Below are 17,972 nucleotides of genomic sequence, written 5' to 3' on the forward strand. Positions count from 1 at the left end.
TCCGGCTCTATTAGAGCTGGAAGTCCACTTGGCATTGCGAGTGCAGAGACCCTACCACAAGGGTCTCCTCGCAATGCCGATGGTCGTGATAATCGCTACCATCGCCAGGCCACTCGCACAAGCTCTGTGTAGTCACCCACAGCTGTGTGAGTGGCCTGGAGGCCGGAATATTAAAAAATAGGGACGCCCTGATTCAGAGCGAGCGAACACAAATAGCGTGCGCCTCTGAATAGGGCCCCAAGTTCCCCATGAAAGTGGGCAGTCTGGGGGCTACATAAATTGATTTATGCTTATCAGTCATTAGGGCTCCGTTCACCGGTGTACAATGCTGGAGATATCGGAGGTGAGGACATGATTTTCTGATCCTGGCACCTGATTTTAAAAGTCGGTACATATTAGTGATGTCCATTGACGGCTCTGCCATTGAAGGTTTTTCACCATTGACATTTAACCATCGATGGGTAGGGTGCGTGCATGCGCTGACGGCTCCCCGTGCATGCGCATAGCTAGCCTGGCAGTCACCATCAGGATCATGATGGTTAACAACCATTGATGGTCTGATTGTCAATGGTTTCACCATCACTGGTCTGATGGTCACCCATAGTACATATGTCTTCTGGAGATAAAAACAGCAGAGTTGATAATCAGAGTGGAGCTGGTAAAGAAGATACAACACATTTATTTAATGGCAACAAAAGTAATGACACATTTTAAAAGTTGCATATTATCTTAGAATTTCTCTAATCTCTGCGTTCCCCTATTCTTGGCTGATTCAGATGTGGATACTATTTTGATTATTTGCGCAGTTGGCCAATGATTGTAGATCTGCACACACGCAGGAACTGCACTGCACATATACAGATCTGGGGATGCGATGTGGCTTTCAGTGCCCCAAAACCACAGCAAGACTGTCATGTTGCTGACATTTGGGGGGCGGCAACAGGCAGCTTTCCAGAAAATGGGTAAGTGACTGCCTTGTTTTCTGCATGTTCCGAATCCAATGGCGCTTCTTTGGCCCCGGCAGCATGATTTCACCGGACATCCTGAATAACCTGAAGGTTACTTAGATGTCCGATGGTCATGCACTTGATCTCATGCTGTGTCTTTGGGCACAGCAGCTGATCAGAGAAGCCGGCAGTGGGCATCTTATCACTTAAGACGCCTCCTGTGGCTTTAGCATAATTATGAACAGCCGCTGTAAAAAGGGATGCGGTCAATATCCCAAGTGCGGGGAGTCCAGCGCTCAGAAAATCCCGGCGCCGGGATCCCGACCGCCAGAATCCCGAAGGTAAGTAGTGGGGTTGGGGGGGAGCGTTAGCGTTAGTGGCTAGGCACTAAGGCCCTCATTCAGAGTCGATCGCAAGAAGCGATCGCTCACTCTGAGTGAGGGCGGGCACTTCTTGTTTTGAAGTGCTGCTTTCAGGTCGCAAGCTAAGCTGTGGGTTACCACCCACAGCTTAGCTTGCGATCAGGGTGATGGTCGCTATGGTCATCACCATCGCGACCATCGGGGCTTACGACCAGACCCTAAAGTCGGGTCTGGGCACTCGTAAGCCCCAGGGAACTTCCTGCTCTGTTCCGACTGGAACGCCTCAGTTTGGCCGGGCATGCCCCCGGCCCGCCCAGCAAACGGGGCGAGCTGTCACTCAACATCGACAGCTCGCCCCGTCTGCTACAAGACCCCTAGCGACGGAGCGCCCGTCGCTAGCCGGGTCCGTCGTGCGCATGCTCTGTGGGGACCATCGACCCAGTTGCGAGCACATCGCCGCTTGCGACCGGGTCTGAATGAGACCATAAGAGTGGAGGGTTAAGCTGCATACACACACGATTTTGTTACCAACGATTTTATGAAAGATTATCTGTCAGATTTTTTTAAAGTGTAATGAACGATTTTTTTGAACTACAAACGATTTTTGCATATTCCCTTAATGAAAATCGTTGAGTTGGTCAGTTTGACTGAACTACAAACTACAAACGTTAACGCACATGAACGACAATCGTTCATCATTTTAACTTAGAAAGTGAACGATTTTTTAACGATTGAACGATAAATGATGTTGTTAACGATAATCGTTCAAAAAATCGTTGTGTATATATGCAGCTTTAGGTTTAGGGTGCGGGGAGGTGGTGGTTAGGTTTATAGACTGGGGGGGAGGTTAGCTTCAGGCACAAGGGAGGGAGGGTTAGGGTCGGGAGAGGGGGAGGGTTAGAATACTGACCGACAAGTGTCGGTATGCTAGCCCTGTCGGGATGCCGGCGTCAGGATACTGACTGCCAGCATCCCGTACCCATCCCGTGTAAAAAGACGCAATTGCGCCCACCTCCAAATGCGCTAGGACAAAAGTATTGCAAGATTGAAGAATCCAAATAATGTATGCACTGTGGCCCTGATTCAGACCCACTAGCGAGCGGCTGTCCGCTCGCAAGTGGGTCGATGGTCTGCACTGCGCATGCGCACGACGGAGGGAGCTCCGTCGTGCGCATGCGCCAGACGCGACGAGCGAAGGACTTTCCTTCGCTCGTAGTGTCTGATCAAAGGGGGCGTGCTGTCGATGTTGATTGACAGCACGCCCCCTTTGGTGGGCGTGCCGGGGGCGTGCCTGCCAGACGGAGGCGTTCCCAAGGGAATGCCTACCGTCAGAAGCCGGCCCCACTGACATCACTAGTGATGTCAGTGGGAGTGATTTTGGCTCTGATAGAGCCAAAATCACTCCTGGCCTTGCGGTTGAGAAACTCAACCGCAGGCTTCTGCTCGCAGTGGCGATGGTCGCGATGGTCAAGACCATCTCGACCATCATCCTGCACGCTCGTATATGCTGTGGGTGGTGACCCACAGCTATACGAGCGTCCAGGAGGACGCTCCATATTTATGGAGGTAGGCCCTGATTCAGAGCGAGCGCTCTGGTCAGAGCGTCCGGCTCTGAATCAGGGCCTGTGTACATAGTAGTGGTGAAAAGCAATGGTCAGTGCGAACTGAGGCCCTCATTCAGAGCCGGACGCTCTGAGCAGAGCGCTCGCTCTGAATGAGGGCCGTCCTCCATAAAAATGGAGCGTCCTCCTGGACGCTCGTATAGCTGTGGGTCACCACCCACAGCACATACGAGCGTGCAGGATGATGGTCGCGATGGTCTTGACCATCGCGACCATCGCCAGTGCGACCAGAAGCCTGTGGTCGGGATTTTCGACCACAAGCCCTGGAGTGATTTTGGCTCTATCAGAGCCAAAATCACTCCCACTGACATCACTAGTGATGTCAGTGGGGCCGGCTTCTGACGGTAGGCGTTCCCTTGGGAACGCCTCCATCTGGCAGGCACGCCCCCGGCACGCCCACCAAAGGGGGCGTGCTGTCAATCAACATCGACAGCACGCCCCCTTTGATCAGACACAACGAGCGAAGGAAAGTCCCTTGCTCGTCGCGTCTGGCGCATGCGCACGACGGAGCTCCCTCCATCGTGCGCATGCGCAGTGCACACCATCGACCCACTTGCGAGCGGACAGCCGCTTGCGAGTGGGTCTGAATGAGGCCCTGAGTTACTAATAATAAGGAGCTGTACAATGTACAGCAACTATTCTCATGTTTCCTTTTAATCTATAATTATCTTGGTTTAATTTGTATTTTGAGCAGGTTTCTGTACACTTCTGTCATTTTTGTACCAGCGCAGGTCTGTTACATTTTTATAACAGCCCATGTGCTGTACATAGTATTTGCTGTGACTTCATTTCACACCATAGCAAAATGAAAACAAAGCAAATAAATCTTTTTTTTTAATTTTATTAAAAACAATGGGGAGTGGCTTAATTTCATTTTGGGATTACCAATGCAATGTGAACTGTTTCACAGGTGTTTTTGAGTGGTTTTCTGCTGTGTTATTTAGCAACTTTTTTTGTTGGAAAATGAAATGATGTGGAGTGAACAGAAGAAATGAAGTGCTATATTAGTAGTTATAGCACTTCATTACTTCTATAACTACTAATATAGCACTTCATTACTTCTATAACTACTAATATAGCACTTCATTACTTCTATAACTACTAATATAGCACTTCATTACTTCTATAACTACTAATATAGCACTTCATTACTTCTATAACTACTAATATAGCACTTCATTACTTCTATAACTACTAATATAGCACTTCATTCCTTCTGTTCTATAACTACTAATAGAGCACTTCATTTCTTCTGTTCTATATTAGTAGTTATAGCACTTCATTACTTCTATAACTACTAATATAGCACTTCATTACTTCTATAACTACTAATATAGCACTTCATTCCTTCTGTTCTATAACTACAAATATAGCACTTCATTACTTCTATAACTACTAATATAGCACTTCATTACTTCTATAACTACTAATATAGCACTTCATTACTTCTATAACTACTAATATAGCACTTCATTCCTTCTGTTCTATATTAGTAGTTATAGCACTTCATTACTTCTATAACTACTAATATAGCACTTCATTACTTCTATAACTACTAATATAGCACTTCATTCCTTCTGTTCTATAACTACTAATATAGCACTTCATTACTTCTATAACTACTAATATAGCACTTCATTACTTCCATAACTACTAATATAGCACTTCATTACTTCTATAACTACTAATATAGCACTTCATTACTTCTATAACTACTAATATAGCACTTCATTACTTCTATAACTACTAATATAGCACTTCATTACTTCTATAACTACTAATATAGCACTTCATTCCTTCTGTTCTATAACTACTAATATAGCACTTCATTCCTTCTGTTCTATAACTACTAATATAGCACTTCATTCCTTCTGTTCTATAACTACTAATAGAGCACTTCATTTCTTCTGTTCTATATTAGTAGTTATAGCACTTCATTACTTCTATAACTACTAATATAGCACTTCATTACTTCTATAACTACTAATATAGCACTTCATTCCTTCTGTTCTATAACTACTAATATAGCACTTCATTCCTTCTGTTCTATAACTACTAATATAGCACTTCATTCCTTCTGTTCTATAACTACTAATAGAGCACTTAATTTCTTCTGTTCTATATTAGTAGTTATAGCACTTCATTACTTCTATAACTACTAATATAGCACTTCATTACTTCTATAACTACTAATATAGCACTTCATTCCTTCTGTTCTATAACTACTAATATAGCACTTCATTCCTTCTGTTCTATAACTACTAATATAGCACTTCATTCCTTCTGTTCTATAACTACTAATAGAGCACTTCATTTCTTCTGTTCTATATTAGTAGTTATAGCACTTCATTACTTCTATAACTACTAATATAGCACTTCATTACTTCTATAACTACTAATATAGCACTTCATTCCTTCTGTTCTATAACTACTAATATAGCACTTCATTCCTTCTGTTCTATAACTACTAATATAGCACTTCATTTCTTCTGTTCTATATTAGTAGTTTTAGAATAGAAGGAATGAAGTGCTATATTAGTAGTTATAGAATAGAAGGAATGAAGTGTTATATTAGTAGTTATAGAATAGAAGGAATGAAGTGCTCTATTAGTAGTTATAGAACAGAAGGAATGAAGTGCTCTATTAGTAGTTATAGAATAGAAGTAATGAAGTGCTCTATTAGTAGTTATAGAATAGAAGTAATGAAGTGCTCTATTAGTAGTTATAGAAAGGAAGGCATGAAGTGCTCTATTAGTAGTTATAGAAGGGAAGGCATGAAGTGCTCTTTTAGTAGTTATAGACAGGAAGGAATGAAGTGCACTATTAGTAGTTATAGAAAGGAAGAAATGAAGTGCACTATTAGTAGTTATAGACAGGAAGGAATGAAGTGCTCTATTAGTAGTTATAGACAGGAAGGAATGAAGTGCACTATTAGTAGTTATAGAAAGGAAGGAATGAAGTGCTCTATTAGTAGTTAGAGAACAGAAGGAATGAAGTGCTCTATTAGTAGTTGCGGAGTGATATGCTAGTGATATAAGTTCTCAGTGCTGGAGCTGGCTGTATAATGAGTACTTACAGTATACTGCCAGGAAAGGGAACAGACGTTTTCTCGCCAAGTAACGGTGGTGGCTCCGTACGTTTCAGCCCTGACGTGGCAGCTTCAGTTATACATGATTCATAGGCAGATTGAATTTAAGCAACAATCAAGTAGCCATGATCCAAAAGCATTGAAAGTTTACAGGTTTTTGCAAAACAATATTCTAATGCTGGGTAAGACTTGTCAGCATTGGAGTATCTATCATGGGTGCAGGGTGTGCAAAAATGGTTGTAAAGTTGCTATCTTCTCTATCCAGTTAGGGGCTTATTTTAGTCTATCCTTGGAGAACAAAAAATATGTAATTGTGTCAGTAGCGCACAGAGGGCCTGATTCAGAGCCAGACGCTCTGACCAGAGCGCTCGCTCTGAATCAGGGCCCTCCTACCAAAACTTGGAGCGGCCTCCTGGCCGCTCGCATAGCTGTGGGTGTCCACCCACAGCATATGCGAGCGGCCAAAAAGATGGTCGCGATGGTCAAGACCATCGCGCCCATCGGGCTTGCGACGAGACCCTGCGGTAGGGTCTCGGTGACCGGAAGCCCTGGAGTGATTTTGGCTCTACCAGAGCCAAAATCACTCCCACTGACATCACTAGTGATGTCAGTGGGGCCGGACCCAGACGGTAGGCGTTCCCATGGTAATGCCTCCGTCTGGCAGCCACGCCCCGGCACGCCCACCAAAGGGGGCGTGCTGTCAATCAACATCAACAGCACGCCCCCTTTGGTGCGAGACCCGGAGCGACGACTTCCCCGTCGCTAGCTGGGTCTCGCGCATGTGCACGACGGAGCAGCCTCCGTCGTGCGCATGCGCACTAGGGCACCATCGACCGCTTGCGAGCGGGTCTGAATCAGGCCCAGAGTACATGGCCACAGCTGATGAGTATGCCTGTCCCCCAATGTCATCACCTCCACAAAGGTGCCTTTGTTTGCGCTGGACCTGTATGAAAAGGAAACGGAAGCCTGTCCCTGTCAAAAATAGACAGCTAAAGATACTTGGAGGGAGATCTAGCAAACCTTTGAGAGAGATAGCTGTCTTCTAGTCATGTAGAACATGAACTGGCTACTGAAAAATGTCACTATATATCTCATCACATCGATGCAATATATAGTGAAGTTTTGTAGCCATTCATGTACACTTACTTGTCTGGTGTCTTCTTGTGGTAACTGACCCCCCAGCGATCCTTGGTAACAGTGCGAAGACAGACATATCTGGAGTCCGATATGTCTGCTTCCACTGCGCATGCGCCTGCGTCTGAGAGCAGCAGGTCATGTCAGAGCTGCTGTAAATTATGCTAGTCTACTGGGGGCGGAGCCAGTGCCGGCCAGAGAGCAGGTAAGTATTCAACTTCCCTGCTCTTTTCATTTTACTGTAAAGATTATGCCGCCCTGAGATGGAGTAATCTGTACACTGCAGAGGAACAGAAAGCAGAGCTTTAAATTCTTCTATGAATTGCTCTTCTATGAAGCAATCCAGACACAGAGCTGGGGCGCCGCTGGAGAAGCCATAACTTCTCCACGGCAACCTGCTTCATGAGTAGACCGAAGCTGTGATAGACCTGTTTTCAGTTAAGCAGGACTTTTCACTACTTCATGAATAGACCCCATTAAGTGTAGAAGTTCCCCACAGCATCCAATAAGCTTCTGTTATTTTGTAGACTGTGCTAGATAAAATATAGCGAGAAGATACAACTCCCTCTTAGTCCCACAGTAGGTGTAGTAAAGTGAGCTGTTTGGGGTCAAACTCATAGAGCTTTAGGGCATGAGGGAAAGGGGGAGAGAGTCGGCCCACCAGGAGATCGAGAGCATGTGAGAGACAGAGGCAGCCGAAGAGCGGAGTGATAGCAAGAACAAACAGATCACACACACACACACAGACATCTATCTAGTAAATAATATTAATCGTCAGATCACACACAATTTAATATTCTGTATTTTAAGTTTTGGTTATCTGGACTTTGCATGTATGATTTTTGTAACTTATCAAAATACTTTTCAAATTAACCTCTTTAGAAGGTGAGTGCCTATGCGTCTACTCATCATTTTGTACTGCAATCTTGGTTGGTATCCTCCCTTCTGCTCTCTGAGGCTTCACCATATGATATGCATATCTCCCAACAGTCCTAATTTTTGGATAGTGCAAAAAATAGGTGTTCACTATTTGCATACAGTCTGTCAAGAGCAGTGACTGACCCAGGTACGAGGCCAAATTAGGGAGGCATGGTCACTTTCCCTTCCCAAATGTTTTTTAAAAAGTATGCAGTGCCATGCGGTGGCAAGGGGGACAGATCTGACACCCTTTGCAAGGGGGCAGATTCGGGGGGGTCTAATACTTACGGGGATATACAGGAGAATGGGTGTTCAAAGTGGAAATAACAGAAATCGCACACTCCTAGGGATGTGAGCATGGTTCATGGGTCCGAAATGTTTGGAGGTATTTACTAATGTGGACGAGAATTTTGACAACTCTTTACTGCCTGCCAATGAATGTGTCCCATGGGTTGTAAAGAAGAGCAACAATGATGCTCTCCTGCCACTGGTTTCCAAAACACTTGAATTGGTGTTTGGAGGGTAGGTTTGTGGCCGAGTGGCAGCCTCACATCAGAAGCGCCTGGCATGCCGCTATTGTGACTTAGGGATGGCCATTTACTATTGATGAACTACCGATGGTCAGCTATAGATGGTTGATGGTTTTGACATCAATGGCGGGAATCTGATGGTTCTCCACCAATGATGGCTGTCAGACTGTAATGCCCCATGCCCATTCACTGATTGGCTTGCCGCCTGCCATTCCCCAGAGCAGGGATGTCCATCAATGGGTGAAAACCATCGAAGGTTTCATGCCAACGATAGTTAAGCAATCAATGACCATCACCATTAATATTCCTGCAAAGGTGGGAATATTAAGTGATTCTTCTAATGCAGTGGTTCTCAAACTCGGTCCACAGGACCCCACACAGTTCACTTTTTCTAGGCCTCCTGACAGGTCCATAGGTGTATTAATTACTCACTGACACATTTTAAGAGATCCACAGGTGGAGCTAATTTTTTAACTTGTGATTCTGTGTAGAGACCTGGAAAACATGCACTGTTTGAGGTCCTGAGGACTGAGTTTGAGAACCTGTGTTCTAATGACTGGACTTGATTCAGCAAGGAACGCACAGAAGAGAACGCACGCACTCGGCCGATGTTTTAGCCCTCTGCATGCGTATGCATCGCAGTGCACAAACTAGCTATTGTGATGGGTACTGCGTGTGCAGAGGCAATACAGACCCAGAGAAAAGTGATTGACAGGAAGTATCGTTTTGTGGGGGTGGATGGGCAAACGCAGGCGTTCCTGTGCGTTTGGACCGCGTCTTAGGGGGGTGCATAATTAAGCCCTTGCGGCGACGGCCGGAGCCTGAGGTCTAGTTGCACGCAGGAAGTGGCACACATCCTGCGTGGAGTCAGGTCAACCACTAATATGCTGTGTTCGATGATACCGATGTTTCCGCTGTCTTGCGTGGTATAACAGAACGCACGTTACAGGAGGTGGGAGGTATTGTGTTTTTGCTAGGCGTCTGCTTATTCTACGTGTGTATGCATTTATTAGCATATGCTCGCAGTGGACAGGTGTGTGCGGCTGCATCCGTGCGTTCCTTGCTGAATCAGGCCCATTGTCAATTAAGAACTTACCTACAATTTTCCTATTTGTTTTATATGTTGTTACATTTTCAACGGCACCATATAAATGAATATCAAAGTATACTCCACTAATTTTGGTTTTGATTCATTTATCTGTTGCAGTGTCTGTAAGTGGATAAATATCCTTAGCTAAAGCTATGTAATTAAGGTTTGACCCAACTATTTCTCCTGTTACATTTTAACTTTAAGTAGAAATTTGGGCACAGTCCAAAAGTTATAAAGATTAATTGTATACAACACAAATGTTTTAAAGGTCAAGCAACACGTTTAAACCTTTTTACAATCTACAGTAGAGAAGGCGTTAGCTATAATGATTGGTAGAAGGGAAAGACTGTTTGGATGAGACACTCTTTAGAGACCTCACCAGTATGAAGCAGCCGTCCTGTAGTACAAGCTGCAGCAAGAATGAGGCTGCAGGGGGAAAAGGAAACTAGAAAGGCAAAATATAGTACAGTACACAGTCACGTCCATCTCACCTGTTTCCGCTCTCCGTGTGTACAGGGAAAATAAAAATTGTGACTTTTCAGTACAAGTTACAGTTTCACAGACACCATCATACATCTGGCCGTACACTTTCTGCAAATAAAGCTATAAGCCGTAAGGCGACGTGATTTGCAAGAACTAACTGTAAAGAATGTCTCCAATAAAGAGTCTGCAGCAGTGTAGTATGACACTTCTTTGTGACTTATTTTAGTTACTTCTGGATGTAAAATGAGACTCTTTATATATGTGCTGTTCTCTTCGTGACAAATAACTTTCTTAAATTGTGTAATAAAAAAAATAAAAATGGAGATGCCGGGGATTGAACCCGGGGCCTCATACATGCAAAGCATGCGCTCTACCACTGAGCTACATCCCCTTTCTATGTAGTGATGCCAGTAGTCTTGGTGTGATAATTCGCATTACACAATTTGTTAGACGGGCGCAGGCACTTATTTTCTTTAGTAACTCTTTGTTACAGGGAAATAAAATCAGATGGCTTATAAAATAATATTCTAAGAAATATACATGTAATACAGGTATGGCATGTACTGCTTTGTTTGTTCTGGACATATGCATACAGTAAGGACTGTTGCTGAATACTACAACGCAATTTAACATATTGCTGTGTCCTGCCTGTTTTCTCAGGAAGAGCAGCTAATCGCAAATATTAGATCTCCATAAACTTTTATAAGTCAGCACAACTGTTTAAAATTTTTCAAGTAAAGTTGTTACTGCGAACAAATAAAATATTGCAATATTCTGTAAATTATTTTTGAACAAGACTAAAAAAATGTGAAAGTGCATTTTGTGCAAAAATCACTTGGCCCGTACGGGGATCGAACCCGCGACCTTGGCGTTATTAGCACCACGCTCTAACCAACTGAGCTAACCGGCCATTGGTATTGTGCGAGATTGGTACTCTATGATATGGCATAGTATGTTAAACAACTTTATGTGATATCTGCTTGGTAGTGTTGCTGACTGTCTGTGACTAATAAGATGATCTTTGATGGGATCCATGATAAGACTATAATCTATTTATAAAATAACATATAATACATACTATTAATAATTGGGATATATCAGCATGAAACATGGAAAAAGTTAAGGGTTCCATGGTGTAATGGTTAGCACTCTGGACTCTGAATCCAGCGATCCGAGTTCAAATCTCGGTGGGACCTAAATATTTTCGAAGACATTTTGACATATCTTAGACATATCTTTATATTAGTTAGCAACCCATCAAAATGAAGGGACGTTGTTGAGCCTGCGAAAAGTCCCGTTTGATCAAACGGGTTATTTCTGCTTGCCAGCTCAGAGGGCTGGGAGTAGAAATGTCTGCGCCTGCAGAAGTGCGTGCCGGAACGGAGAAGTGCGCTCAACACACTTGAAATCCCCCCATAGAGGTGAAGAGCAGCGTTAACCTTTTATATATATATATAAAAGGCTGAGAGAGATCTATATTAAAATTCTTTACAGAGAGAGATCTATAATAAAATTCCTCAATACTTATGAAGGCTCACATACCAATTTAAATGGTTGATGGCTGTGGCATTGAATCGGCTGAGCAGCCAGTGTATGTACTGTCCATCCTTCGTGTTGAATGCCGTCTCCCCTCATACTGAACTGGAATGTTTGGGAATACAAGGGGTGGTGATGGGGCTGAGGATGGTGATGGGGCTGAGGGTGGTGATGAGGGGCTGTAGGCTGAGGATGGTGATGGGGCTGAGGAAGGTGATGGGGGTTGAGGAAGGTGGTGGGGCTGTGGATGCGGATGAGAGTCTGAGGGCTGAGGAAGGTGATGGGGATGAGGATGGTGTTGGGGGCTGAGGATGGTGTTGGGGGCTGAGAAAGGTGATGGGGCTGAAGAAGGTGATGGGGGCTGAGAAAGTTGATGGGAGCTGAGGAAGGTGGTGGGGCTGTGGATGGTGATGAGTCTGAGGGCTGAGGAAGGTAATGGGGGCTGAGGATGGTGATGGGGGCTGAGGATGGTGATGGGGGCTGAGGAAGGTGATTGGTGGCTGAAGAAGGTAGTGGGGCTGTGGATGGTGATGAGAAGCTGAGGGCTGACAAAGGTGATTAGGGGCGGAGGACTGAGGATGGCTGGCTACAGACACTCTCCTACCCCTGAGTCATCCACATCACTGTCAACAAAAAGACCTTGGAAGAAAAGTCAGCCTGCATTATCAGTGACAGAGACAGTGTGGTAAGTAATAATGTATTTTTACTTTATTTAAAGGTTGGCACATCTTTCAATTAACATTATCATGCATCACATATCACACATGCAAGGGAGGGATCTGTGGGTGGTGGGCTCGGGGGTGGTGGTGAGGAGGTGGGGGCCCCAGAGAAATCAGTGTACTGGGCCCCAAGATTTTTGTTGTCGGTCCTGACGAAGTTAGCAATTCCTGAGTAAGGTCAGAGCTTGCGCAAGTGTTCATGAGGCTGCGATTGTACTCGATGTTACCGATGGTTTCGCAGTCTTGCTAAGGATTATGGATGTGTGTAAGGTAAAGTGGGCGTCCTTATGTTGTGCTGCAACGACATAGCGATCGCAATGGATTAGCATACTATCGCAGGGAGACTGCGTGCATAATCGCTATTGCAATCACAGTTGCAATCCATAAATAATCAGGCCCAGAGTTGTCCCACTCCCTGCTTAGAAGTCACTTCCTCATTGAAGTGGGCAGCATTTGCATTTAATGATGCGATTTATATTGAATCGCAATATCATAGGCTATAGCCCCATCCCTCACTGTAAAATGCTGCGAACAGCAAGGACACATATTCCCAACCCCCATTGTATAATGCACCACTCCCTCACATAAGACATCAGTACCCCTTCCAGGACTATCCCAGAGGGGGCACAGATAAAGTTAGCAAGTTTGGTTTGTAGACCCCTGTGTATAATAGTTTGTTGAATAATTTAAAAAAGTTTAAAATGAGTGGGAAGGGAAACGGATTCTTGATCGTGATTTTGTTAATTGATGCAAGGTCACCACAAAAGAGAGCTCTGCAGAGGCTGGGAACCTAAACTCTGGGCCTGATTCAGACGCGCTTGCAAGCGGGTCGATGGCCTGCACGTGTGTAAGCCACGGAGCGAGCGAGAAATCACTCTCTACAAGACAGGGCGGCTATCGATGTTGATCAACAGCTCGCCCCGTTTTGTAAGCGGGGAGGGGGGGTGGCTACACAAACGGAGGTGTTTCTGAAGGAACGCCTGCCCTACTGACATCACACGTGATGTCAGTAGTGAACTTCCTGCTCTATTAGAGCAGGAAGTTCACTTGGGCTTGCGATGGATGAGACCCTACCACAAGGGTCTCGTCGCAAGCTTAGCGAGCAGCCTGGAGGCCGGGGTTAAAAAAAACCTGGCCCGCCCTGATTCAGAATGAGCGTTCACAAATAACGAGCGGCTCTGAATCAGGGCCTCTGTCCCTAGGGCTGACATGGCAGTGAAGTTGACTTTTTCCTGGCTCTCTATCCCCCGCCCTGAATTCTACTTTCCTTCTTGCTCTTCAGAGTTCACACCATACATCTCTTCTCTACACTCCACCTCTGTGTTACAGTCTTTTATGAGCCCCCTTGCCCTGTGGGAAAACTATGGGCTTCTTACCGAATCATTCCCAGTAACCCCCGCGGCTCACACATGTGCTGGCCAATGGCCAAGCATGTGCAGAGCGTGTAAACCCGGAAGTCCTCACAACACAAGGGATAGCTCTTTTCGGAAGCACTGTCATCTGCTGTTTTAATCTCAAAACTACATTCATATGGCGTTAGTAAAATCCGCTATACATGCGATCAATGGTGCTTGATACATCCCGCCCTAGGTGAGACACAACCTGATTGTCGCTGTAGTGTAAGGGGAGCAGAAAACTTTTAAGACCCAGAAGCCCAAGAAACATAGCATTAGTAGTGGAGACTGATGTTTTGACAAACTCAAGTGGATGGATGTAACCCCAGAGGCTGCTTAGAAGATTCTCCAGCTATTCCAAGAGCCCTTGTTCCCTGCTACCGATTTCCTTCAGTGAATATTGGAGTTTGAAGTTGAAGATTCTTTTTCTCTAGTCCCATGATAAGTCTAGTGGAATTGATGGAATGCTTGGAAGATTGTTCTGAGTTGTTGAATGATGAGGCCTTGAATTGTGTGCTGCTTGAGGAGTCTCTCTGGCAGGAACTGTTCTGTCAGGTGGCTGCTGAAAGTTGCTGCCTACAATGTCTTCTCCCACCACCCAGAGAAGCAGCTGCCTCGATTGCTCTACTGGGGAAAGCTACCAGTGGAATACTGCAATAGGCTGCCTGATATATCTGGTCACGGAATTCCACTGTGAATGAGATTCAGAGGTGCAAACAAGTCAATAGGAAGCAAGGTATAGATATAGTTCTATTACAAGCATATTCGGAGATGGATATAATCACTTTCCCTGAAGTCCTGCATCCCCGTAACAATACATTTATTATTTATTTATTTATTAACAGTTTCCTTTACTGTATAGTGCAACATATTCAGTTGCGCTTCATAATTGGAAACAACATTAATAGAACAAAACTGGGTAATAACAGACAGACATATATAGAGGTAGGAAGGCCCTGCTCGCAAGCTTAGGATCTATAAGGAAATAGGCAAGGATAGGTGCTACTTCTTGGTGGGCTCTATGATCCAGTCACACAGGAATGTTGACCAAAGGTAAGGAGGATGTTAAAGAAAGAATATGTGTGGACTGTGAGAGGGGATGAGAGCTAGTGGTGTAGGTGGAGACTATGACAATTCCACTGCCAGTATGTTATCTCTCATAAAGCGATGTTCAATCATGTTAATGTTACTATAAAGGTTACAGAGGGATTCACTCAGTTTCACGCTTATTTATCACCAAGGTACAGAATCTAACTAAAGCATCCACCAATCTAATTCCCTCTGTTTATTGTATTAGGTCTAAACTGTTACAGTATTGTGTGCAAGTGTGTATATTTGTGTATTAGGTCAATAGGACCTTATATCTGTTACAACAATGTACATGCTGTAACACACTATTTTATTAAATCAATAGGAAACTAAGGGCCTGATTCACCACTGAACGCAACTGCAACAGTGTACGCAGATTGGCCGATGGTGTGTATTGCCTGGGATCGGTATGAAATCCGGCGGTTCAAATCCCGACGCTGGAAGACCGGCGGTGAAGTGGCGATTTCCCCCCTAACCCTACCTTAGGGGTGCCTACCCTAACCTCCCCCCCAAGTGCCTAACCGTAACCCCCTCTGTAAGTGCCTAAACCTAACCCCCCTTCCCCGCAGCCTAAACCTAAGTCCCCCTGGGAGGCCCTAACCTAACCCTCCCCCCGCAGCTGTCTGCACCCGCCGCCCGGCTTGTGTAGATGTGGACCTGAGTGCAGGAAGTAGGCAAGGTAGAGATGGCTGAGGCAGGAGGGAGAGCGACCTGGTGACATGGTTATATGGTGGAAGGGTATGCTTTCATCTGTATAGTTGCCATGGATTTAAGCACAGAAGATGAATTAATTTGTCTTATTTAATTGCCCATAAGTATTCACCTCTCCCATGCCCTCCTCCCCAAATTGCTGGGATAATTGGCCACCAGTTGAAACAATTGATGAAGGATCCATATGAGGGTCTCCCTGTACTGCCATACATCCCAGAGCCCCAACATTTTACTCCCACTGCTGAGGTTTTGGTTGAGCTCTCCTGACTGAGAGCAGATTTCCGTTGTGAATTTTGGTGTGGAAGTTTTAAGTGATAGAGATGGGTAAAGAACTGCAAATATTGATGGTCATCCTGTCTCAGAGATGCTGCCTTTATGGTTTTAAAGGGCCAAGGGAGGATTTTTGACTAGATCACCATCACCAGATTCGGACTTGCTTGGACATGTGAGCCTCTGGACACTGACCAGTGGAGATAGAAGTGGGACTTTTTATAGCCAGCCTCTGTGCACTCAGGGAGTAGCCCTGATGAGGTGTCACATTATGCCAACAAACACTTCCCAATTGTCCCGTACCTCTGTAGAATTGCTCACAGCCATGAGAAACTGGTGGGGCAGCCAAAACTCTAAACTGCCACCAGACTCACAGGGGATTGTATAGACTTTGGACCTGAATAAATCATACTTCTAGGGTAGAGCCCCAGCCACCAGGAAGGAAGGAATACAAATTGAGGAACTAAATTTGAGGAAAGAAAGGGTTTATTTGTCACCCCATGCAAAGTGTCTCTTTTGTCACAGAGTATGGATTGAGGAGGATACATTTGAGTAGAGCCGTAGCTAGTAACTAGACATTTTGGTGCCCTGTGCGAGAAAGAGCACTGGTGCCCCCCCTCCCCCCCTAAAGTTACTCCTACAATATTCACTGAATAACATTCAGAAAACAGATTGCTTTTACCATATTAAGGATTAATCAAACATCAACTCCTGCAGTACATCAGAATATAATGTACATGTACAAATTGTCTCAACTACTTAGTTCTTCACAACACCCACCAATCACCCTCAGGTTTTATCTACTGCCACCCTCAGGCTTTATCTGCTGCCTCCATCCTGACAACTTGTCACGTGAGTATGAAGGGAATTTGTAGGGAACATGTAAGCAGCTGGCCTTGACTAACAACATCCTACATGTTTCTCCTGGCCTATCCCAGAGAATACTTGCCTACTTTTGAAAACTAGTTTCAGGTAGATTGTAGAATGCGGAATGTGGTGCGCTGGTAACGGGGCATGTCATGCTCTGCTCAAAGGTTATGCGTAACTCCACCTGTGGGCATATCTATTGACACTCAGGGTGTTTCCTACCCATACAGTGCTCATCAAACACCCCCATACCCATAATGTTCAGTATACACCCTCCTATACATACACTCAGCATACACCCCCATACCCATACAGTATATACATACACCATACAGTGCCCAGCATACATACCCATACAGTGCCCAGCATGCACACCCCATACCCATACAGTGCCCTGCATGCACACGCCATAAACACACTGACACAGTACCCATCATACACCCCCATACAGTGATCAACATATACCCTCTATACCCACAAACTCATAGTGCCCCGTATACAGCCCCCCTACCCATACCATGCACCCCCCACATGCATAGTGCCAGACACACACACATACCGTACAGTAATACATTACTATTCTATACCTGTAGCACAGCCACACAACATCTGTCATGGCCCTGTATCCAGCAGCAGAGAGCAGGGATAACTAGAGGAGAGGGTAAATACTGCCCTCACTGAAGAAGGGTGGCAGCCATATTGCTGAAGCTCTACAATTCCGGACACCTCTCTTTCATATGCTCTCTCCCTGGTGGCCGCCGGCTGCAATTACAGCTAGAGAAGGTGCTCTACAACTGCCGACAGCAGAGGAATGCAGGGGATTTCATTAAATTTCCGGGGCATCGGGAGACTGTGCCTTGATCTGGGAGTCTCCCGCAGGAATCGGGAGGGTATTCAGGTATATCCCAGAGTTTGTCAGGGTGAATATTTCTACTTTACTGATTAAATAAATATTTTTCTGATGCAGTTCTATGTCAGTTACCTGCTAGTGCCACGTATCTGTTAAAATACCCACGTGTAATTAAGATGGTAAAATGCAGCTTATGCATTTAATATGTGGTTCACATGGTTGATATACTGTATGTCTAGGCACAATTGTCACAGAAATTTCTCCATACTATACATTTCAAAGAGCTTTCCAATGTGTAAAAGACCCAGGGGTATCAAGATCCTCACCCACCCGAATTTCGGGGATCTGGGGCAATTCGAGCA

General features: G+C 45.0%; 3 non-coding genes across 3 annotated transcripts; 1 reads left to right on the forward strand and 2 right to left on the reverse strand.

The window, feature by feature from the left end:
• Positions 1-10,493: 10,493 nt before the first annotated feature.
• Positions 10,494-10,565, reverse strand: TRNAA-UGC (transfer RNA alanine (anticodon UGC)). The gene has a single exon. It is a non-coding gene; the product is annotated as a tRNA-Ala (tRNA).
• Positions 10,566-11,010: 445 nt separating this feature from the next.
• TRNAI-AAU (transfer RNA isoleucine (anticodon AAU)) lies at positions 11,011-11,084 on the reverse strand. Its single transcript has one exon. It is a non-coding gene; the product is annotated as a tRNA-Ile (tRNA).
• A 214-nt stretch (positions 11,085-11,298) lies between these two features.
• On the forward strand, positions 11,299-11,370 carry TRNAQ-CUG (transfer RNA glutamine (anticodon CUG)). Its single transcript has one exon. It is a non-coding gene; the product is annotated as a tRNA-Gln (tRNA).
• Positions 11,371-17,972: the final 6,602 nt, after the last annotated feature.

The sequence above is a fragment of the Taudactylus pleione genome, unplaced genomic scaffold, assembly GCF_031769625.1.
Source record: "Taudactylus pleione unplaced genomic scaffold, aTauple2 ptg000085l, whole genome shotgun sequence".
Classification (NCBI taxonomy): domain Eukaryota; kingdom Metazoa; phylum Chordata; class Amphibia; order Anura; family Myobatrachidae; genus Taudactylus; species Taudactylus pleione.